At 44.4% G+C, this 22,355-nt stretch overlaps 2 gene segments (V, D, J or C); both read right to left on the reverse strand.

Moving 5' to 3' along the window:
• LOC310829032 (Ig gamma chain C region-like) overlaps positions 1-22,355 on the reverse strand; it is a 38,537-nt gene that overhangs the window by 9,755 nt on the left and 6,427 nt on the right.
• On the reverse strand, positions 11,325-21,520 carry LOC310830885 (immunoglobulin heavy constant gamma 2-like). The segment is given in 7 exons: positions 21,433-21,520; positions 20,589-20,891; positions 19,156-19,488; positions 18,066-18,329; positions 16,617-16,946; positions 13,215-13,351; positions 11,325-11,402 (listed from the first exon to the last, which is right to left on the reverse strand).

Consider the following 22,355-nt stretch of genomic DNA (forward strand, 5'->3'; position numbering starts at 1 on the left):
TGACACTGGGCTTGGCACAGGCTTTAAGATACTTCCTTGCTCTTGAAGCCTGTTGTGGATCTGGTAGGCCAAAAGCACCACAGATGAGCATCAGGCATGGGGACAGGCTTTCAGGCAGCTCCTCTGCTCCCTGCCAGGCTGGAGCCTCCTGCTCATTTGGGTGGTGGTGCTCAGAAATCTGCCAGCTAAGCATCTGAGTGGATTTTCAGTCACCTTCCTTGCCAAAAGAAGCCTAACATTCTCCTGGGAAGTTTGGGAGACTCCCAGCTAGCATCACGTTAGAGCAAGCTCTTCAGGCAGCCCCTTGTTCCCTGCCATCTCCCCTGAAGTTTGCTGATTGATAGTACCTCCCAGCTGAGCATCAGAGAGATGTCCAGAGAGCTTGCCTACTGTTTCCCACTAGCTTATGTGAAGTCTTACATTGATCTGAGTCAGCAAGAATCTTCCAGGTGTTTGTTAGGCTTTGGACTGGCTTCCAGGCAGCCTCCCACCTTGCTGCTCCCTACTAGCTGTTTTTTGTGAAGCCTAACACATAGCTGGGGGGTCAGAAATCTCCAAGTCGGTTACTAGGTTTAGGGCAGCCATCCAGGCAGTCTCCCCTCTCAGCTGCTGCCCACCAGCTTTTGTTAATTCCAATGCTCAGCTGGATAGTCAAAAGTCTCCCAGCTGAGCTTGGGACAGGCATCTATGCTGTCCCCTCTCCTGGATGCTCCCTGCCAGCTTTTGTGAATGATAGCACTCGGGTGGGTTGTCACATACCTTCCAGCTGTGCACCAGGCATCAGGAAACCCCACTGGCTGTTTCCTACCAGCTTTTGTGACTCCGAGCACTCAGCTAGGTAGGCAAGAAACTCCTAGCTGAGCATCATGCTTGGGGCAGGCATTTCGTCAGCCCACCCAGCTGCTTCCCACCAGCTTTTCTGAAGTGTCACACAAACTTGGGTGGTCAAGAATCTCCCAGCGGAGCACCAGCTGCTCCCCAGCACCTGCTGAAGCTTTACACTGTGGGCTGGCTTCAACTTTCCTATATGCGCCAAGATCAGCTTCCTTGAAGTAGATATTGAAGAATCTCCCAGCTGAAGATCAGGTGGGACAGAGCTCCAGTCCCCCATCCCCAGTCCATTTATTCTCGCCTGCTGCATCAACATTACACCAGGAATTTCTCAGCTGAGCATCAGGTGGATTTTATAGCACTCCCTTGCACCTGTCCAGCTTGTTTAAATCCTAGTACACAGCTGCAAACCAGGAATCTCCCAGCTGAGTATCAGGCTTGGGACAAGTTTTCAAGTAGCTCCCCTGCTCCCTGCGAGGCTGAAGCCTGCTGTTCATCAAGGAGTGGGGACAGTAGCAGAAATCTCCCAGCTAAGCATCTGGCTGGAGTAGACTTTCAACCACCCTCCTCCTTGCCAGATGAAGCTTAATCTGAATGTCAGGAAACTCCCAGCTAGGCATTAGGTTGAAGCAGGCTCTCCGTCAGCCTCTTGTTCCCCACCAGCCCTATCAGTCTGCTGATTTTCTGATAAACCAAGTATCTCACAGTTGAGCACCTGGCTTTTGCCATGCATCCACATAGCCCTCCCCAGCTTCTCAGCTGCTCCCCCCCCCCAGCTTATGTGAACAGCTAGGTGGTCAAGAACCTCGTATCAGGCTTGAGGCAGGCACCTGGGCAGCCCACCCACCTGGCAGCACCCGACTAGCTTTTGTGAAGCCTAACTCTCAACTGGGTGGTCAAGAATCTTCCTGTTGAGCATGAGGCTCAGAGCAGGAATCCAGGTGCCCTCCTCCCAACTGCTCCCCACCAGCTTACATAAAGCCTGGCATTCAGCTGGGTGGTCAAGAATCCCCCAGTTGAGCAAGAATCCCCCGGGCTTGGAGCAGGCCTCCAGGCACCCGCCCAGCAATTGCAAAATCTTACACATAGCTCTGCTTCTTAACTGCTTCCTCCACCAGCTTATGGGAAGACCAACAGCTAGGTAGGTGGCAAAAAATCTCCCAACTGAACGTGTGGCTTGGGACAGCCATCCAGGCATTCCCCTCCCCACCAGTTTTTGTGAATTACATCACCTGGGTGGGTTGTCAAATACTTGTGCCTAAAGCTTGCTGCCGGCATCAGGAAACCTATGAAGCTGCTCCCTACAGATTTTGTGGTTCCTAGCACGCAGCTAAGTAGTCAAGAAAATTCTAGCTGAGCATTGGGCTTGGGGAGGCATTTCGGCAGTCCACCCCCCGGCTTCTACCCTCAGCTTTTGTGAGCACCTGGCTTTTGCTCCCCCAACTGAGCATCAGGCTTGGGGCAGCCCTCAAGGCAGCCCCACCGGCAACTCCCAAGCACCTATAACACCTTGTATTCAGGGCTGGTTTCAACTTTCCTCTGCTCGAGGATTAGCTTCCTTGAATCCTAATGCTGAACTAGGTATTGAATTGTACTGCTGTGCATCAGGTGGGACATAGCTCCAGTCCACCCCCCCTCCAGGGTTCATGAAGTATACTGCTCATGTATGAAGCCAGGCGTCTTACAGCTGACATGGATTTTATAGCACTCCCTTGCACTTGTCCAGCTTGTTGCAAGCCCTAGTGCTCAGCTGGGTCCTTGCCATCATCCAGCTGGGACAGGTTTTTGGGTAGCTCCATTCCTCCCCATCGGCTTCCCATAAACCTTGCACTCCTTCAAGAGAGCAGGAGTCATTAGGCTTGGAGTAAGCTTTCAGGTACCTTCCCTGGCCCACTAGTTTAAAGCCTGCTGCGGTGAGGTGAGGAATTTCACAGCTGAGCACCTGACTTTCAGTCTCCTCCTTCCACCCAGCCAATTCCCTGGAAGCCAAATGTTCATTGGGAAGTTGGGAAACTCATGGCATTTGAGCAAGATTTCAGGTAGCCTTCTTCTGCCCAACCCACCTCTTTGAAGCTCAACATTCCTCTGGGAGCTCAGGAGTTTCCCAGTAGACCATGAGGCTTCAGCCAGACTCTCAGGTAGCCCCCTTGTCCTCCTCCAGCTTCCTAGCATAAACCATAGCTTAGATGCAAGAAGCGGCTTGGCTGGTAACCCACCTGGGATCTAGCTGAGTAACAAGCCTGGGAGAAGTTAGCAAGGAGCCCTGGGGCTTTTCTCACCTACCTTCTTAAGGCTTCTCTCTTGACTGAGTGGTGGGAAGCTTCTGAGCTGAATGTGGCACTTGGGGAAGGTTCATGTGCCCACATTGCTGTAGTCTGACATTGGAACATAGGAAGCTTCCTTATATTGAACTCAGCATTGCCTACAGCATTGCCTGGCAGTCCTCCTTGCCTCATGAGCAGCAGCTCCAGGCTCTTTCTGTTCCTCCTGTCTCCCTTACATAAAGATGCTTGTATAGACAGTCCCTTTCTATACAAACGTAACAGAGTCCCATAATTTCTAAATATTATTTTTTTGTTGTTTAAGATGTAATTCATAATCCATTGACACCTTTGCTACAAAAGCTAAAACACTCTCCTACTGTCTAGGTAATATAGGAACCTCCAATTCTTAATTCCATTCTTTTATCAGAGTCTGCATATCAAATTAATTTATTGATACCAAATTTCTATAAAGAAATAGTAACCAGCTTTTTGGTCTCAGAGGATTTAACCAATTGTTCTAATATTTCTGGTGTCTTCGATGCTGGTCCAAACAGGGTTATTAACAAATGCTGCCATTGCAGATACTTTAGGCCACCACTGGAAAGTGGTAAGTATCTTTTAACGCAGCATATGTATAAAAGTCAACTTATTCAATTGGCCCAGAGTCAATGTACCTGCATCCACCCAACCTTCCATTCCCCTGCCCCCCAACATGAAGAACAAACCCTCTTCTGAACTCACCGATCCCAAGGTTGGAGATGATTGAAGCAACCAGACCTCTGTTGGATGACCCACAGTCTGTTTCTGTTGGGGAGTCATTTCCGCCGCAATGAGGCCTTCAGAGTTCCCCCCAAGTTCTTAAGAAGTCCCTTTAAAAAGAACACTGACATCCTGAGAGCTGGCGTGAAGGTGTGAAAAAAATAATAATCAGAAATGAGGTCCAGGGGATATATTTGGGAGCCAATCACTTCCTCTTTTTTATCACCTGGTTTAACACCTTTTCAAAACCCAAAAGTTCCATTGCTCAGAAAAACAAGTCTATATGAAGTACCGGAATTGAGCTGAATTTGGCCTGCAAAAACTCAAACCACTTGTTTTTTTCTTACCTATGCACACATTAATTAATTAGTTGATTTAACTTAACAGGGTTAGTTTGGTTTTTGCCCAGGGGCAATCAAGGTGATGTATAAGACCAAGGTGAGGTAAAGATATACAGGATTCCAAACAATTAAACAGACAGTATACCTGTAAATGGCCCAGTATACCTGTAGGAGAGTCTCCACCCTGATCATTCACCCTGCACACTGATGTCCAGCTTTGAGGGCCTTCTGGTGCTTCCCTCCCTGTGAGAAGTGAGATTACAGGGAACCAGGCAGAGGGCCTTCTCGGTAGTAGCACCAGCCCTGTGGAACACCCTCATCAGATGTCAAAGAAATAAACAACTATCTGACTTTTAGAAGATATCTGAAGGCAGCCCTGTTTAATGTTTTTAATGTTTACTATTTTATCACTTTTTTATTCTGTTGGGAGCCACCCAGAGTGGCTTGGGAAACCCAGCCAGATGGGTGGGGTATAAATGAATTAATAATAATAATAATACTATTACAATTTTTCAGGTAGTCAGACCTTCAGTAACTTGCCTTGTTCCTCTTTCTCACCAGTGAGTTCAAAATCCCACTGAATCAGTAAGGATTACTTCTGAGCAGACAGGTATAGGGTTGTAGGGTCAATTTTGGTGAACTTAGTGAGGTATTATGTTGTTGTAAGTGGAATTATTTCCAGCATTGTCAAAGCTTGAGTGCCATTCTAGGCCTCACCCTCATTTAGTAACCATTTTTGTATCACACTTCATTCCCACTGATGGTTTCCAATTCTTACTTGGGATAGATTAAATTGTGAGGGCAATACGCCCGTAATCTATGGCTGATATTCAATGATGTCCGCCTGCTTGTGAAACATAAGGCTGCTTGTGCAACAGGACCTCTCTGGTTCCTCTTCTTCTGTCACCAGCCCCAACAAAAATCTCCTCTGGAGAGTCCCTCAACCTTAAAGAACAGATTTTGGGGCATATTGAAAGCTGCAGCGGGAAGGAGAAGACCTGTCGTGTGGCCAGGTGTCTGCTTGCATCCTGCCTTTCAACCGATAGAAAAATATACAAGGCAGTATGCCTTGAATAAATCATCATCACCATTTATAAATGTAATAGCAAAATGACACATAAAACTCCCATCAGCAGAGGGAATGTAGGATGCTGCCTTATTTAGCCCAATAATGCCCACACTGACTGGCAGTGGCGCTCCAGGGTCTGACTGGCAGGGGTCTCTCTCAGCCCTTTCTCAGGATACCAGGGATTGAAAAAAACCAGACTGGCATCTGCAGTTTATAGAATCATAGAATAGAATCATAGAATCATAGAGTTGGAAGAGACCACAAGGGCCATCGAGTCCAATCCCCTGCCAAGCAGGAAAGCAAGCCATAGCCAAATTAAACTAAGCTCCACTGGGAGTATTTCAGGGATTCCTTAAGCCAACGAATTGAAAACTGGGAGAAAAGAGAATAAATTATACTTTGAGAAGCCTGATGAAACCAGAAAAAAGGACAAACCCACCCTGTAGTTTCATGCAGTAGGGTAATTCCAAGCCATCCTATAGGGAAAGCCCTAAAACTCCTCATAAGGTAATCTATCTCTCTCTCTCTGTCTCTCTCCAGTGCTTTTTTTTCCTAGGGGGACTCAGGGGTACGCACACCCCTAAACATTTTGTGAATCTTTGCACTTTTGTCCATTTACTGTATTTATTTTTCCTGATTTCAACTATAAAATGGTGATTTTCTTGAGTCAAAATGAGAGTACCCCTAAACATTTTTTTTAGAAAAAAGCACTCTCTCTCTCTCTCTCTCTCTCTCTCTCTCTCTCTCTCTCTCTCTCTCATCTCATCTCATCTCATCTCATTTATTTATTTAAAACTGCCATGGTAAAAGCCTCATTTGAGTTATTTTTTTCTTACAACCAAGCACATATGAATTTTATGAAATATATAAGTTACCATAGAAGGAAAAATCTGTGGGAGTGGGGGTGGCGTTAGAGCCTTTCAAATCCTCATGGAAAAAACTCCTGAGAGAATTGGTGATAATACACTTATTTGTCTGTGAATTTCCAGAGGCTCTTGCCTTCTTGGAAGTGCTTCCCTGACCCTCCGAGCCTTGAGGGGGCAGAGAGAGAGAAACATTTAGATCCTGCAATTCTGGCACCTCCATGGGGGTGGGGAAGGAAAAAGGCAGGAAAAAAAACACCTCAGCTGGAAGATTGCTCCCATATCTCTGCCCCAGTTTGCTCACATCCCTGGTGTTCTGAGGAGAAGCATCTAACCTCCTTACGGAAACAATCCTGCAACTTGTTAGCGTCTTTACCAGGTGTCTCACATCTCAAGTTCCTTTTCCTTAAGTCCTTAAGTGCCTTAAGTCTCTGAGGGAGGAGGGACCTCCACATAGAGGGGACACAGTGATTGTTCAGAAAACCACAATCTGACACACCAAATGCATACCCTCCAACATTTCTCAGATGGAACACAGGGACATCCTAAGGAAAAGCAGGACATTCCAGGATCAAATCAGAAACGGGGACAGCTTCTGTAAATCCAGGACTGTCCCTGGAAAATAGGGACACCTGGAGGGTCTGAAAATGCAGAGAGTGAACTATGTAGGAGAGGAAGAGGTTGCAGACTGGAGGTCAAATGAAATGAGGTTAAGAAATCAACAAAATATTTATTGTGCGTACAGGTGGGGTTCTTGTGCATTGCCAGGAATCTACTACAAGTATTTATTTTCTTTTACAAACACATATAGCTACACAAGTATCAGACTCCTCTTCTGTATTTGGGGTTATACAGTGAATTGCAGCACTCTGCAGCAACCACATTTTTCCATGCAACCATATTTGAAATTGGAGACCTGAAGTGGAACTTCATCCACAGTAAGCTATTAACACACTCTGTGCTTTTGCTAGAAGGGCTAAAATAAACCCTCAGAAGAACTGTTCTTTCTAGTTAAGAGCCGCCTGACAGTGGAACAGTCTCCCTCGTGAGGTTGTGAACTCTCCTTCCTTGGAGGTTTTCAAGCAGAAGTTGGATGGCCATCTGTCATGGATGCTTTAGCTGAGATTCCTGCATTGCAGGGTTTGGACTAGATGACCCTTGAGATCCATCTCAACTCTACAATTCTATGATTTTATGGCCTTTCCTTGCTGTGTTTACTATGAAGGAGTCATCTGTCTCTTAGTAAATGCAGTATATTCTTGAGAGGGAACCCCCCATGATTGACATAGAAAGCAGAATTGCTCACCTCACTTGTACTACTGAAGGAACGGGTTTCCCAAATCTAAAAACCTAACTGTGTAGTCAGTCTGGAACGGGCCCCAAAACCCGCATTTTTCCTTCTCCAAGGGAGCATTTCTAAAATGCTTTAACTTGAGCTGTTGAGCAAATGCATAACAGGAACCCAGCTGTATAAACAAAGTCCCTTATCAGTCCATGAAGGCTGGTAATGACGGATGACCTTGTCCATTCCAAAGTGGAGCAGGGATGGCACGTCTGGGTCTTATCTTATCTTCCTGACCACACTCTGACACACAGACCTAGTCCGGGAATGGCGTAAGGAGTGTTCTTAGAGTTGGTGACCTCCTGCCCCAAGATAAGAGTGCCGGAACAGGAATACCCTTATATGGTCAAGAGTACAGGAAGAGGAACACCCTTTTATGGTTAAAAGTACTGGAACAGGAACATCTGTGATTTCAACCTGTGTGTATAAGCTGGCGTGGCTGGATTCCTGGGGAAGGGGGGAGAGGGTGCCTGAAGGATATATATTCTGCATGAAATTTCTCATTTCTTTGGACTTGCTGTGAGCTGACCATGCAAGTGCCTTCTGCTATCCGGAGAGCAGAATAAACTCTTTCTCTGAAGCAACCTCAGTGTCATTTGACTTCCTTTCTCCCTCCCGGGAGCAACGCAGACCCCACCACTTTAGACTGGTAAAGTCTAAGAAGGCTACTCTACAAGCGGGTGAATGAGAAGCTCCTGCCTCAGAGCCCTGGGCTCTGCCAGAGGAGGAGCCATTGGAGTCTGGCTGGTCCCTTGCTGGATGACCACCTTGGGCAGAGGTGGCAGAAGCAGTGGGAAAAGACCTAACAACTATGGCACATCTTGGGGTTCATCCACAGTTACCTTTGCCCCACTCCTTCCAGGCATAGATAGATGCTTAAAAGCTCCATGTTTTCTATTTATTTATTTATTGGTTTTCACATATTACATTACAATACAGATGTACCAGAGCCAACACCATTTCCTCCCCATCACCCCATACATTTACATTTATATTTCCTCAATCCATCATATTATTCTTTTCTCCTTCCTCCCACTTCCCTCCGCCCTCACTCGATTTCCTCCACATTATACAATTTACAATAATCTTGCATTCTACAATCTTCTCAAATCATTTATATATTCTTATTATATTTCCTTACTAATTTTTCTTCCATCCAATACTTCACATTTTAATCTAGTCATATTAGCGTATCTTTCTTTTTTAGCAATATTTTGCCATATATTCATCAAAACATTTCCACTCCTTTTTAAATTTTTGATTCGACCGATTTCTTATTATAGCAGTTAATTTTGCCAAAATAAAATATTCATTTAGTTTACAAATCCATTCCTCCTTTGTAGGTGTAGTTTGTGACTTCCACCTAGGAGCAATCACTATTCTAGCAGCTGTACTTGCATATCGACACCCCCCCCGTGGTATCTCTTCATCTATCAATCCAAGGAGATATGTCTCTGGTTTCTTTGTTATTGATATTTTCAACATCTTCTTTAGTTCTTCATGTACTCCTATCCAAAATTTCTTAATTTCCTCATACCTCCACCACATATGTATTGTTGTTCCTATTTCTCCACCACATCTCCAACAGAAGTTGGATTTCAGTTTATATATCTTTGCCAACTTAACTGGCGTTAAGTACCACCTATAGAACATCTTTACAAACTTTTATTTAATTGTATATGAGTCAGTAAATAATATATCCTCATGCCAGAGTCCATATTTTTTATTTTTTGTTTTGTTTTCATCCCAGAGGTTTTCCCACAAAACCCACTCTTTAGTGCTCATTTGGAAAAAACACACGTCCATTTGGGTTGCTGTGGAGTACTGCCTGCTCCAAATGAGCTTTAAAGAGCGGGTTTTCACGGAGAAAGCTCTGGAGCAAAAAGAAGTGTTCTGATCTGGGAGGAGTAGCTTCTGTCCAATGCCCAGGAGGGGACTGCAGCCATAGCACCCCTCCAACGGTGACTCCTTGGGGAGTACCCCTATTTGATGCAGGTCACATCCCCCCCCGAGGTGGTTTACCCTAGATACATTCCCAACAGATGGGCTGAAGTGAAATAAACTGGTTTCATCAAATGCCTCTGCCAAACTGTTCATATCTGTAACCAATAAAAGTTGTGGCTTATTTGAAACCATAAACTATATCCTGTTGTCTTATTTGGTAATTTACTCCCTGGAGAACTGTGGGGTCATGGGGTCTTGGCATGCAAGTAAAGGGTGAGGAAACTGTGGCCCTTCAGAGGTTGTTGGACTGCAAGACCCACCATCCCTGACTATTTGTTATGCTGTCTGTGACTTTTATGAGTTGGAGTCCAACAACATCTGCAAGTCTGCAGGTTCCCAAACGACTGATCTTTATGGGACAACAGGCGGAATTTTCAAAAGAGGATGAAGCTCCTTCCTGAAAGTATGTGAAGGAGGAGCAAAAACGAAACAAAAACCTTCAGAAGGCAATTTTATTTATTTATTTATTTAATTAATTTATTATTGTCTAGTAAATATAGTTATGACCGCAAAACATGCAATACAGTGGTACCTTGGGTTACATACGCATTCAGGTTACATACGCTTCAGTTTACAGACTCCGCTAACACAGAAATATTACCTCAGGTTAAGAACTTTGCTTCAGGATGAGAACAGAAATCGTGCAGTGGTGGCACAGTGGCAGTGGGAGGCCCCATTAGCTAAAGTGGTGCTTCAGGTTAAGAACAGTTTCAGGTTAAGTATGGACCTCCGGAACGAATTAAGTTCTTAACCCGAGGTACCACTGTATATGAAAATAGCAGAAAATAGCAGCTGCGGTGAGAGGGCAGGAAGGCCCCTGGTAGCGGCAGTGGTGGGGTTGGCTTGAGCGAGGAGGGGCGAGTGCTCACTGGCTGGCTCTAGCCTGGCAAGAGGAGGAGCAGCAGTGCTGTCACCTCCACCGCGGCCGCTCCAGATTCCCCTCCCCAGGCATCGGCAGGGAGAATGATGGAGCTCCAGTTTGTGCTGCTACTACAGAGACAGCTGGCATGTCAGTCCATCCGTCGGTCCAGGCAAAACAAAATGTTTAGGGTACGCGTCCTGCTGCATCCGCCCAGAAAAAAAACCACTGGTTGTGACCACAAATCATGTAATATATAAAAGAGCAGAAATGTCCTCAGTGCCACTCATGGGGCTGAGGAAGAAGAAATTGTTGGTATTGGGTGGGTCTTTAACCGATTGATCGAAAAATTCAGTATAGAGAAGGACAATATTCAGAATAGGACATTTATGTAGAATGCTTAGGCGGATTTGGCTAAAGAAGGACAGGTCAGTGTCTCCAATAGCTGGGTGACACTGGATGCCTGCTAGTGACGAGGATATGTTGTATGAGGGGGCACAGCATATGGCAGAGCATGGGGTTGAGAGTAGATCTGAAGCTCTGAAATGGGGAGAGTCCAGTGGATACCCAGGCTGCAGTCATATGTATACTTAGATGTATGTCCCATTGAATCAGGAGGACTTAATGCTGAGTAGATGTGCCAAAATCCTTTCTCAAGGCCTGTGCTCTTGGGTTGGGAGTACTAGTTGCTCTCCTTGACAGTCAGTGTGGGAAACAGATGCACATAGGGCCAGTAGGCTTCCTGTCTTGGGAGTGCAGTCTCAGCAAATGACATAATATGACGAGTCCAGCTCCAAGTTCTAAGAAAATTGCCTCTCTGTCCTTCATTTGATGGGGCTTCATTGTCCCCCTACCAGGGAAGAGAAGCAGACAGCAGAGAGAAGCTTCGGTTGTTAATGCTGGAAACGGAGTCCTATCTCCAGCCAGTGACTTCTTCTTTGCCCCGATCAAGGTGTAGGACAAGAGCTCCCAGGAAAATGCTTCTAGGTCAATCAGTGGTGCACATTCTTATAGTCAGGGCCTGCTGGCTGCTTTTTCAGGACCACCACAGTGGAGAAGAGCCATTTTACCTGCAGGAAGGAATGAGAGCGAGGAGAAAGGAAGACACAGAACAGAAGTGAGTGTGGAAGAAGAAAGATCTGCATGTTCTATTTGTCATTTGTGGTTTTGTCCTCCCTGTTTCCTGCCAGTCACAGGTTGCAAGTTCTATGATGTATTATTACTTACCCTGTACTTATTACTTATATTTGCTTATTTATTTAGAACCCACCAGCTCACAAGAAAGTGTAAGAACATAAAAGAACCCTGCTGGATCTGGTCGAAGAGTGTCCATGCAGTCTGGCCTCCTGCTCCCACAGTGGCCAACCAGATGCCGTAGTGGAAAGCCCAAAGGCAGCATTTGAATGCAACTGGTACTGAGAGGAACACTGTCTTGAGCAATGGAGGTGGAACCTAGCCATTGAGGTTGGTAGCCATTGATAGTCTTCCTCCTCCAGTAATTTGTGTGATCATTTCTAAAGCCATCAAAGTCTGGGGCCATCACTACCTCTTGTAGGAACAAATTCAATAGCTTAATTATGCTGTGTGAAGAAGTACTTTCTTTTGGCACTGTATACTAACATCATTCCTTGCCATCTTTCTGCATCTTCCCATCCCTTTTCTAATTATAATTTTTATTAAATTTTCTGTTTTACACTTTAGAATATTCATTTAAACAACCTTAAAATGCCAATGACTTCTTTCCATGGTTTTTTTTTTTTGCATATCATAAATCCCTGCATATTTTACATAAACTAAATCATTCAGTATTCCATTATTATATCCAACAAAATTTGTTTACACTGTTGAATTTATCTTAATGCTGCCAACTTTTTCAAGTGTACAAAATTCCCCCCATACATTCAATAAAATTTTCTTTCCATGGTTTTTTTTTGCATATCATAAATCCCTGCATATTTTACATAAACTAAACCATTCAGTATTCCATTATTATATCCAACAAAATTTGTTTACACTGTTGAATTTATCTTAATGCTGCCAACTTTTTCAAGTGTACAAAATTCCCCCCATACATTCAATAAATTTTTCTTTCCATGGTTTTTTTTTGCATATCATAAATCCCTGCATATTTTACATAAACTAAACCATTCAGTATTCCATTATTATATCCAACAAAATTTGTTTACACTGTTGAATTTATCTTAATGCTGCCAACTTTTTCAAGTGTACAAAATTCCCCCCATACATTCAATAAAAATTTCCCAATCTTTAAACATATGTTCTTCTTGTTCTCTTATTCTATATGTCATCAGTTTAAGTGGCCATTCTTCTTTAGTTGGGACCTCGCTCGTTTTCCATTTTGGGGCTAACAAAACATGGGCTGCAGTGGTGGAATACATAAATAACCTTTTCTGACACCTGGGAATTTCCGTCCAAATTATCCCCAACAAAAAGGACTGTTTTTGGGGGGCGGGGAGGGATACTTCTAAACATTTTTTAAATTCATTGTGATTATTTCCCAATATGCTTTTAACCTTTTACAGGTCCACCACATATGAAAGAACGTACCCTCAACCTCATTGCATCTCCAGCATCTTCCTATCCCTAAACTTCTCTTGCAAATCAGCAAGTCAAATATTTTCCTTCATCCCAGTCATCTGATTTTAATGGGGTATCTAATGGACTATTTGGCATCAAGGATATGTAAAGGTATGTGCCGAGTCCTTCACAGAACCATTCACTAATTTACAATAAAGAGTAGAAATATTTCAGCCTTATCCTTTGCTTCCCACCCCCCATCCCTGTGGTGTTTCTGCTGCCTCTGTCACTCCACATCGTAAGATTAAAATGGAGTCATATAACAGACCTTCCTCTCTACTCACTTTGAACAGCGTAATGGTGGCACTGTAAGAAACACTGAGGAGGAATAGAATGAAGAAAACAAAGATGGTGACCCAGAGACGATCCATTTCCTCCTCTTTTTCATCGCTGTAATCATCAATTGTTGACACAGCCACCTCTGTGAGGGGGAGAGAGAGAGACGTCATTTCCAGTGTTCAACATAAAATATCCCATAACTTAGCCATCCCTTCACGCACCACTAATTGTACATATAGAATTATGCCGAATTATGTACTACTAATATTATTCCTTCTATTTCGTACAGTCTAACATAGACTACAAAATCCATGATGCACTAACCGTATACCTGCAAGATCACCTGTGGCATATATAACAATTAATATTATCTAAATTTTGCAATAGTGGCTTGGTGTTGGCTCTTTGGGAAATCTCTCTGTTCACCCCATGTAATGTTTGTGCCTTGTCCTACAAAGTAAGTTCACTCTGTTGCGACAGTTCTCTCTCTCTCTCTCTCTCTCTCTCTCTCTCCTTCTCCCTTTTCCGGACCCTGCCTAAAGTACCAGTTCATCTAATTCTCATCAGTTTGTTTAGGATGAACCTGTTGTGCAATGTGTTTCAACTCATCTGCAGAATGCTATTTGCCTTCCATTTTTTCAGGTAATAAATCAATGAGAAATAGCAATGTTAGAGGTGTTCAAAACAGTTGCTTAACGGTTTCGCCACACGACAAAATACATCCTAGTCTTTACAGTTTCAGTGAGTCACAGAAGATGGCTGGATGGAATAATCCTGAATAAATGAGGAGGTGGGGATGTTTTAGCAGAGTCTTAAATTAACCTGTTTTCTGAGGGGTGTCCAGATAGGCCACACAGTGAGCTTCATGGTTGAGGTGGGATTTGAATCTGGAGTTCTAAGCACCAAAACAAACACTAACCAGTACATTAAGTACTGACTCAAGGAGTAACCAGGGAACAGGTGTGGGTAGGGAGTTTGTGTGTGATGGCTGAGGCCACACCCTTGCAGCATAACTAGGGCAAGAGTGACTTAGTGGAGATGTTGTGTTTGGTTTCCAAAAGGAGGGGAGACTGGGGAAAAGTGTACTTGAAAGTCCCATTTTCTCCCTTCTCCGTTTTTGTAAAATGTCAGAGATTTTGCTCTTTCATATTTGATGGGATGGTTCTGAGGGGATCTCTGACTATCATTTTGGAAAACATATCCTTGCTCTGCCTTTTTGCATTGGGTACATATGTGTCTTGATTGGACCTTTTATTTCTCATAACCCACCCAATAATATGTGAACAATCCATTAATATGGCTCAGTTTGCTCACCCATTTCAAATTTAGGGTCAAACTAGGTTTATTATTATCCCCCCCCCCAATGTCTTACTGATGTGATGCTAAAGGTGTCAAATGAAATTTCTTCTGATTCTTTTTAACAGTTAATAGCCACTTTGAAAGCCATTTTTTGTCAGGATCCTGGTGCAAGGGGAGGTTATTTTTTTATGTGGTTCTGGATTAGAATAACCTTTCCCTATGGTGCTTCTATTGTAACCGTGGGGAGCGGTAAGGGAGAAAACCTCTCCCTATATAGGCAGCAACCATTTTGTGCACATTCAAGGCACATGCGGCCGTGCAAACACTCGCTGTGTTTTGACCTGGAAGAGGGCGTAACGGGGCATAAGGGGTTTACACGCATTCTGCTGCCTTGTGCGGTGACCTGAAATGCAGACCCAGCAAACTGTGGGTTGCCCCCCCAAATGCCCCATGGCATCACATTATAGCTGGCCCTCAGAAACTAGTCTTTGCTTTCAAGCAATGCAGATGTTTTGCAGTCTCTCGTTTCTTCTTCCCTGTCACTGAAATGCACAGTAATCCAGGCCATGTGAGTTGATATGAAGGGAAGCTACATGTGTTGAAGCGGGGAGTGTGCACATATGTTGCACCAGATGAATTCTGCCTACTTTCTGTCCATGCTGCTGTGCCCCATTGAACTAACTTCCCACAGGATGATGTTGGCCTCTGTATTACACCTCTTATTGGAGCAAGGTTCCAGCTCTGCGACACAGAACGCTGCATAGCTTGCAGCCAATGCTAGCCATACTCAGCGGAGATCTACTGAAATGAATGAACCTAAATTGCACATATCACTTAATTTCAGTGGGCCTACTCTGAGTAGGCAAACCGATGAGCCAGCTTCTTACGTCATGTACCATATATCAATATTTGGGGCAGGCAGAGGAAGGAGAGGCAGTGCAAAATATTCTGATATGGGCAGGACTCCCTTATATATATATATGGGTACCTAAAAAGGCAAACGTATTGGATGAACTTTGGGCTTTGATTTTTTGGGGCGTCGTGGCAGATAAAAAAATATAAAGAGCACTGAGCTATAATTATGTTGTTGGAATGCAGTGAACACAGCAACTCTGCTATGATCAACTGGTTTCAACCCCTGAGGAACTGAAGCCTGGTGGCAGTTGGCTGAAGGAGGCAGAGACTGGTACAGAAATATTCCTCAGTAGTGAATTAGCAGCTTATTTGTTGTTTTCAGCACCAGACATTAAAAGGAGAGCAGCTTCCTGTGTACAGTGGTGCCCCGCAAGACGAACGCCTCGCAAGACGGAAAACCCGCTAGACGAAAGGGTTTTCCGTTTTGGAGGCGCTTCGCAAAACGAATTTCCCTATGGGGTTGCTTCGCAAGACGAAAAAATCTTGCGAGTTCCCGCGGGTTTTTTTCTGCTTTCCCCCCCTTTTCCTAAGCCGTTAAAGCCGCTTAACAGCTGATCGCTAGAAGCTGCTAGACCGCTGTAGTGCTAATCCGCTAAGCTGTCAATGGGCTTGCTTCGCAAGACGAAAAAACCGCTAGACGAAGAGAATCGCGGAACGGATTCTTTTCTTCTTGCGAGGCACCACTGTATGGACATGTATAGATGGAAGCTAGGGTGGAGCAGATGATGGGATATTGGACTTGAGCCCGGTGGAATGTGACCCAGATTCAAATCACCACTTAACTAGATGAAGCTCAGTGGGTGTCTTTGGACCAAATCCCTCTCACTTCCGGCCCTTATCAAAGGCCTGTTGTGAGCATTAAAATACACATATACTGTCGTCAGACGTTTGCACCCCTGACTCCCATAGCATAGCTCTGATAATGGTGAATACATTTTGCTTCCAAATACCATGAATACCCACTTAATTAATCCACACACCCCGCTTTCCAAAACTCACGCTAGTCATCGATTTTCCTGCAAATGACCACAACATGGGATATATCTGAGTTGGTTCTCTTTTTATTCAGCCATAGGCCAAACACGCATGCATGGCAATTATTTACACAGGGTTTATCTAACAATGCTAGAGGGAAATCTGGGAGAGGCTGAAGAGGTTGCAATGCCGTAGGAGGGATGGTCATCATTTTTTACCCTGGGATTTCTCCACGGTCCTCTGGGTGAACTTCATGGGGAGGGCTTCGTGGATAGCCATGCAGGTGAATGCATTCCCATTGTTCCAGTCAGTTAATGGGATTTTCATGTGGCTGTACATGAAGTAGGAATGGTTGTTGTTGTTCTTCATGACTGGGGTGTTGACATGGTGATCGTCAGGTAAAGCGTTGTGATTCTTCAGCCACTGGACAGAAATTGCCTCTGGGGTGAACCCAGTGATCAGGCAGGTGAGGGTCACCATAGATGGCCGATTACGGATTTCCTCAGGGTGGGGTCGGAAAAGGTACACCTCAGGAGCATGGCCCGTTCCTTTTTGAGATCAGGGGCAATATATGTGAGAGAAAAGGAGAGGCAACAGTAGTTAAGTTTAGACCAAATGAGTGGATGCAGTGTTGACAATGAGAGTTCCTGTGATTTTGTTCTCTTGAACATACGTACTCCAGACAGGGTTATTGCAGAGAGCGTGGCTCACCTCTGGCCTGTTCATATGCACTTCATAACAGCAGTATGTTCCCAATAGTTGCTCCACCTGGCTTTTAATGTCATTTGACTCTAAATATTATCTGTTAGATTCTTTGAAGAGCAGTTTATGTCTGTACAGTAGACACAGTGGGGTAAATACTCAATTGCCAACGAGTTGAAGTGCCTTCAGCTGAAGTCACCATCAGTGTGTAGATCTATGTGAAGATCTATAGCATCTGTTGGGCTTCTTTGAGCTGGATGAATGAATAGGAGCACAAACTGGGACAGCAGAGATATGAGGTATATTTATACAGCCCAGTTTCTCAACAGATATACAGAAGTCACCCAGCCCACACAGAATCCCAGTCTTTCCCGAGAAGGTATGTTCAAGTTGCAGCATGGCTTGGGGCTGAAAGGTGAAAATCTTGCAAACTTCAAGGAGCAAGCTCTGCACAGTTGCTCCCGAAGCAGTTACCCTGGTGGCTCGTTAAATTTGTGGAATGGGCCACCAGGGCAAGGATATAAAGATCTGCCTTCATCAGAACTGGCTCAATCCTTCATCTAGCTTGACCAATGTTGGGTAAACATTATCAATAGACAGATTCAGAGGTTTGAAGGATCTGTAACTAGAGATGAAATGGTTTTCATGAGAGTGGAAAGAGTAATGGGAGACGTCTTGGTCCCTGCAGTGGACACAAGCCTTTCTTTCCTTGGTTCCAGTGTTGCCTTCTGATTAAAAAAAAAAAAAATGCATTGCAGGTTTTTCTAGCACCATAAAACCTTTGAGCAGAGACAAGGGTAGTAGAATGATTGTGCAAACCTGCACAAGACCTCTATCAGACTGCTTGAAATTGTAACTTGTGTCTCTAGCATAAACTGCAGATTTGCCAAGTTGTGTTGTGTTTTCCTTCTGTAACACAAAACCACCAGCCCTGGGATGGGAGACCAACCCTCTTTCCCCCTTACCTGTCGTCTTGGCAATGGTCCTAATGATTGGAGCAGCCAGGCCTGGATATTCCACTTTGCAGGTGAATTCATCTCCCTGTAGCCACGTTGTGGCAGATAGGGCCTTTGTAGCGGTGAACTTTCCATTAGGCTCTTCTTTTGTTTCCAGTAGTTCTTGGCTCACAGGTCCTGGTGTCTGCCGTGACCAGGTGATTATCAGCCCATCTGTATCTATCAAGTTTTCCACCACACAGATAAGTTTGGGGTCGCTGTTTACGTACAGGTCTTTTGGAGTTGGGAGTATAATTCTTACGTCAATGCCAGTGGAAGGGCTGACGGTAGCATCTGGAGGCACAAACTTCATGTTAGTTCTCTATTTGACTCTCACTTCTTCCCTTCAGATGTCAAGGAGATAAATAACTATACAACTTTTGGAATACGTCTGAAGACAGCCTTGTATAGGGAAGTTTTTAATGTTTGATGTTTTATTATGCTTTTATATTTGTTGGAAGCAGCCCAGAGTGGCTGAGGTAACCCAGTCAAATGGTCGGGGTACAAATATAAATTATTATTAATAATAATAATAGTAATAATCTGTTAACAAGGGCTGGTGTTTGTTGCCCTTGGTTGTCCTAAAATTAAAAAAGCTCCATATTCCATTGTGAACAACGAGCAGGAACAAACAGTTCCCTGTCACCCCCTTCTACAACATCAGCTTCTGCTATCAAGACTACATTGTTCTATCCAGGAGAAGGTTTACACCATTGAGTCAAACTACATGGTGTAGAGGATGGGAAATGTCCTCTGACCCCAACCCCCTGAAGAGGATAACATATTTGCCAAGACTTTTCATGGACATCTGGGGCACTCTGATGTCCACTCCCCTATGTCTTCCGGAGTCCTGCTTCCAGCAGAAATGGAAAACAACTACTTTAGGTCATGTGTTCAAGGCTTAATTCAATGGGCCATAATTGAAAGCAGCTATATCTATATATGTATAAATGAAGTGGGAGGAAGCTGCAATCTGGAAGCAGCCCTCCCCCTCACATTCCAGTCCATGCCCACCAAAACAGAGGGAAACTCAAGTGCCAACTTAGTCAGCTGCTCTTACCTTCACATATCTTGGCTTTGCTCTTCACCTTCGTTTGTGTTGCTTCGTGGAACACCTGGCAGTAGTAGACATTCCCAGCCTGCCAGTCAGCTTGGCTGACATTGGCTGTGCTTGTGGTACTGAAGGTGTATCCGTGGGCATCCTTCTTGGGCTGCTCAGTGAATGAAGGCAGGAGCCCGGCTTGCCCACCCACCAGCCATTCCACCGTCAGTGTTTTGGGGTAGAAGCTGGAGATAATGCAGAACAGCTCAATGGTGGCACCACTGGATTTGGAATCGCAGGAGGAATGGAGCAGGCGGACTTCCGGGGCCACTGGTGATTTTGCAGAGGTTCCTACATTATAGGAAGGCAGGTATGGGTGAATCTGTCAGTTATGGTTCGTCTCAGTTGCTTATTTTTCAAGTTTTTTTTCACACCAATCAGCAAACCAGTCCTCATGAAAAGTCATCTGCATTTTAATTCAAACTTCTCCTAATATACACACCTCTGAGTGATATTTTGCCTAATATATACATTCCTGTGAAACAGTGCTCCTAATGTAACACATTCTTATATATTATTCACATATGCACTATACGTATTCTTTGTGCACATTACTTGGCTAATGAACAGCTTTGCACAATTTAAAGAAGTGTAAGTTGGAAATGATGGACATGTTTTGGTTCAAGTACTGCGAATTATGTAGATTCGTCTTTAAATATGAACCAAATTGATCTTCTCCCCCCATCCATATGTGAGGGGCATTAATACCACTTAGTGATCTTAGTGATCTCCATTCTGGGATCTGTCTCCTACTCAATGTAAGCCTTGAGGGACCCACTTCGATAGAAGACTGGAGGGTGAGTGGCCACTAATTCATCTCTCATTCGCCATCTTTGTCTCTCCTGCTAATCCCAAAGTTTTGAACAGCCTCGCTGTCTCATCAAGATACTTCCCTCCTATTGGTTGTGCAAGTGAATACAAGCAGTTTAAAGGAGCGGGTTATGAATACTATTATCAGCACACATTGTGTGTGGTACACATGCTGGTAACATTGCTTTGAGAATAAAGCAGCAATAAATAAACTTTAAAAATAAATCACCACAAATTTAACAATTTAACACTAAAGTGTATTTTTTTAAAAAAAATGCCGCTGGATGTTGCTGTACCTAGCCCTCGAAGATTGAAATCTTAAATGGCACAACCCTAACATCACTTTTAGTGCTGAACAGACAACTCCGAAGTTGTCTTCCACATTTCGTTTGTGAGCCAACGTTGAGCTGCTGCTGCGCTTAACATGCCTTGGTACTAGACAATAACACTACCCAAAGATATTGAATCCATTTCCCCTCTCTCCCAACCCTCGTATTTTACTTTTCTTTCCTTTGCCAGATCGACCATCCATTTGTAGGTTAAAGAGAAAGCGAAGATAACGAAGGCCCAGCCAGACTCACGCTCAATGTCTTTGCTGATTGTGGAGCTGGAAGCTGCATGGGCGACATTGCACTGGAACTTCTCTGATTCCCAGGTGCTGGTTGGGATGGTGAGCTGGCTGGTGAGGGTGTAGAGGCCCCTGGATGAATCCAATTTTGCAGGGAAAGTCCGGATGCCTCTGGAGATGGCTCCCGAATTCCACCGTACTGTGACTGGTTCAGGAAAGTAGCCAGAGACCAGACAACCTATGGAGACCTGGGAGGCAGTAGAGGAGTCTTGGCTACAGGGAGGCAGTGGGAAGACCGTTGGGGCTGTGGTGCTCGCTGCAATAATAAAAAAGAGAGAAATGCATGTTGAAGGTATGCTGTCCAGCAAATGTGGATGTTTTTGTGTTCCTGCAATGCAGAAGTTTAAATAGATGCTGCTTGGGGGTCCCTTTCAATTCTACTATTCTATGATTCCATGAGGTGAGCGGGAATTGCAGGATCTCATCGCCTCATTTATGCCTTCATCACAACACAGTGAGTGGTAATAAGTGCCTCTAGCACCACATTCAAGCCAACCTGTTGGTGCTATGTTATCTTCCATAGGTGACAGTTGTACTGTAGGCTAATCTTTATATGTTTTCCCTTATATAGGGAGATATTGACGTTTCTGGTCTAGAGCACCATAGATATGTATGCTTCACTCCTCTGTTCACTCATATCTGCCTCCTTTCAGCCATGCAAGGAAGCCTGCTCAAATTTTGATTAAGATCTTATTAATCCTCAAGACAAATCCTTTCCTCTTAGAGCCAGCATTAACAATAAGAGCCTCAAACCCCGTAAGGGGCCTGGTAAACACTATTTGAGGTGGCGCATTAACCTGAAGACACTTGGGCACGTCCGAGTTCATTCTTATTTTTGCCATTGTCGACAAGTGCTAAGCTCACCTGGAATGAAGAAGGTTCCATGATTGATCTCACTGCTATTTGTTGGGGGGGGGGCAAGGAAATATCTGTTCACTTTCAAGCTTATTTTCTCAGCTATGAGATCTAGAAACCTGCTTTAAGAACAGTGAAAGCTTAGGATGCTGAATTATTTGCAGAATAGACACAGCCCTGTTTAACCCCCACTGGCAGGCTGGTTTTCTCTAAAATTTGCTGAATGTCTGGTGTCTGTCCTTAAGCTGCATTTGCACTGTTATTCAGTGAATTCCACCTCAGCTTTTGGGCTGCAAGTTCATCACGTACAGTATGACAATACTGGAGAATTTCTTATTTTACATGGTACGTTGACAAAACAGAGAGGAAGATATGGCAACAGAGAATCTTGCAGCCATTAGATGGGGGATCCTTTCGTGAAAAAGGGAGAGGAATGTGAGAGAGTGTGGGGCTTGGGGGAAAGCCGTAAGGAGAAAGGGGGTCGTTTTGGTCTAGTTGTCACTGTGGTGGCAAATCCAAAGGAAAGGGAAGAAATATTTATAGCAAAGGGCCACATCCCTTGTAACCAGGCTTCTAGGAGCCACATTTCATTGGCAGGCAGGACCAAAGGCGAAAAGGCAACAAGGGTGAACAGAGAAACACGTGCAGTTGTTACTTTGTACATCCTAGTTGTAGGAAAGCCAGAATTCTGCACACACATGCCTCTCTATTTCCCCCACCCAGATAAGCAAGAGCCATTATCACAATTCATTGACATATTCCAACCAGGGAAAAACACTAAAGGTCTGGGGTGGGTCTGGGGAGGGTTTTAAAAGTCGGACAGAGGGGCACATTTGCCACCTTGGCAAGAAGGTCCCCACCTCCC

The sequence above is a fragment of the Podarcis gaigeae genome (assembly GCF_964106915.1).
Source record: "Podarcis gaigeae genome assembly, chromosome: 13".
Classification (NCBI taxonomy): Eukaryota; Metazoa; Chordata; class Lepidosauria; order Squamata; family Lacertidae; genus Podarcis; species Podarcis gaigeae.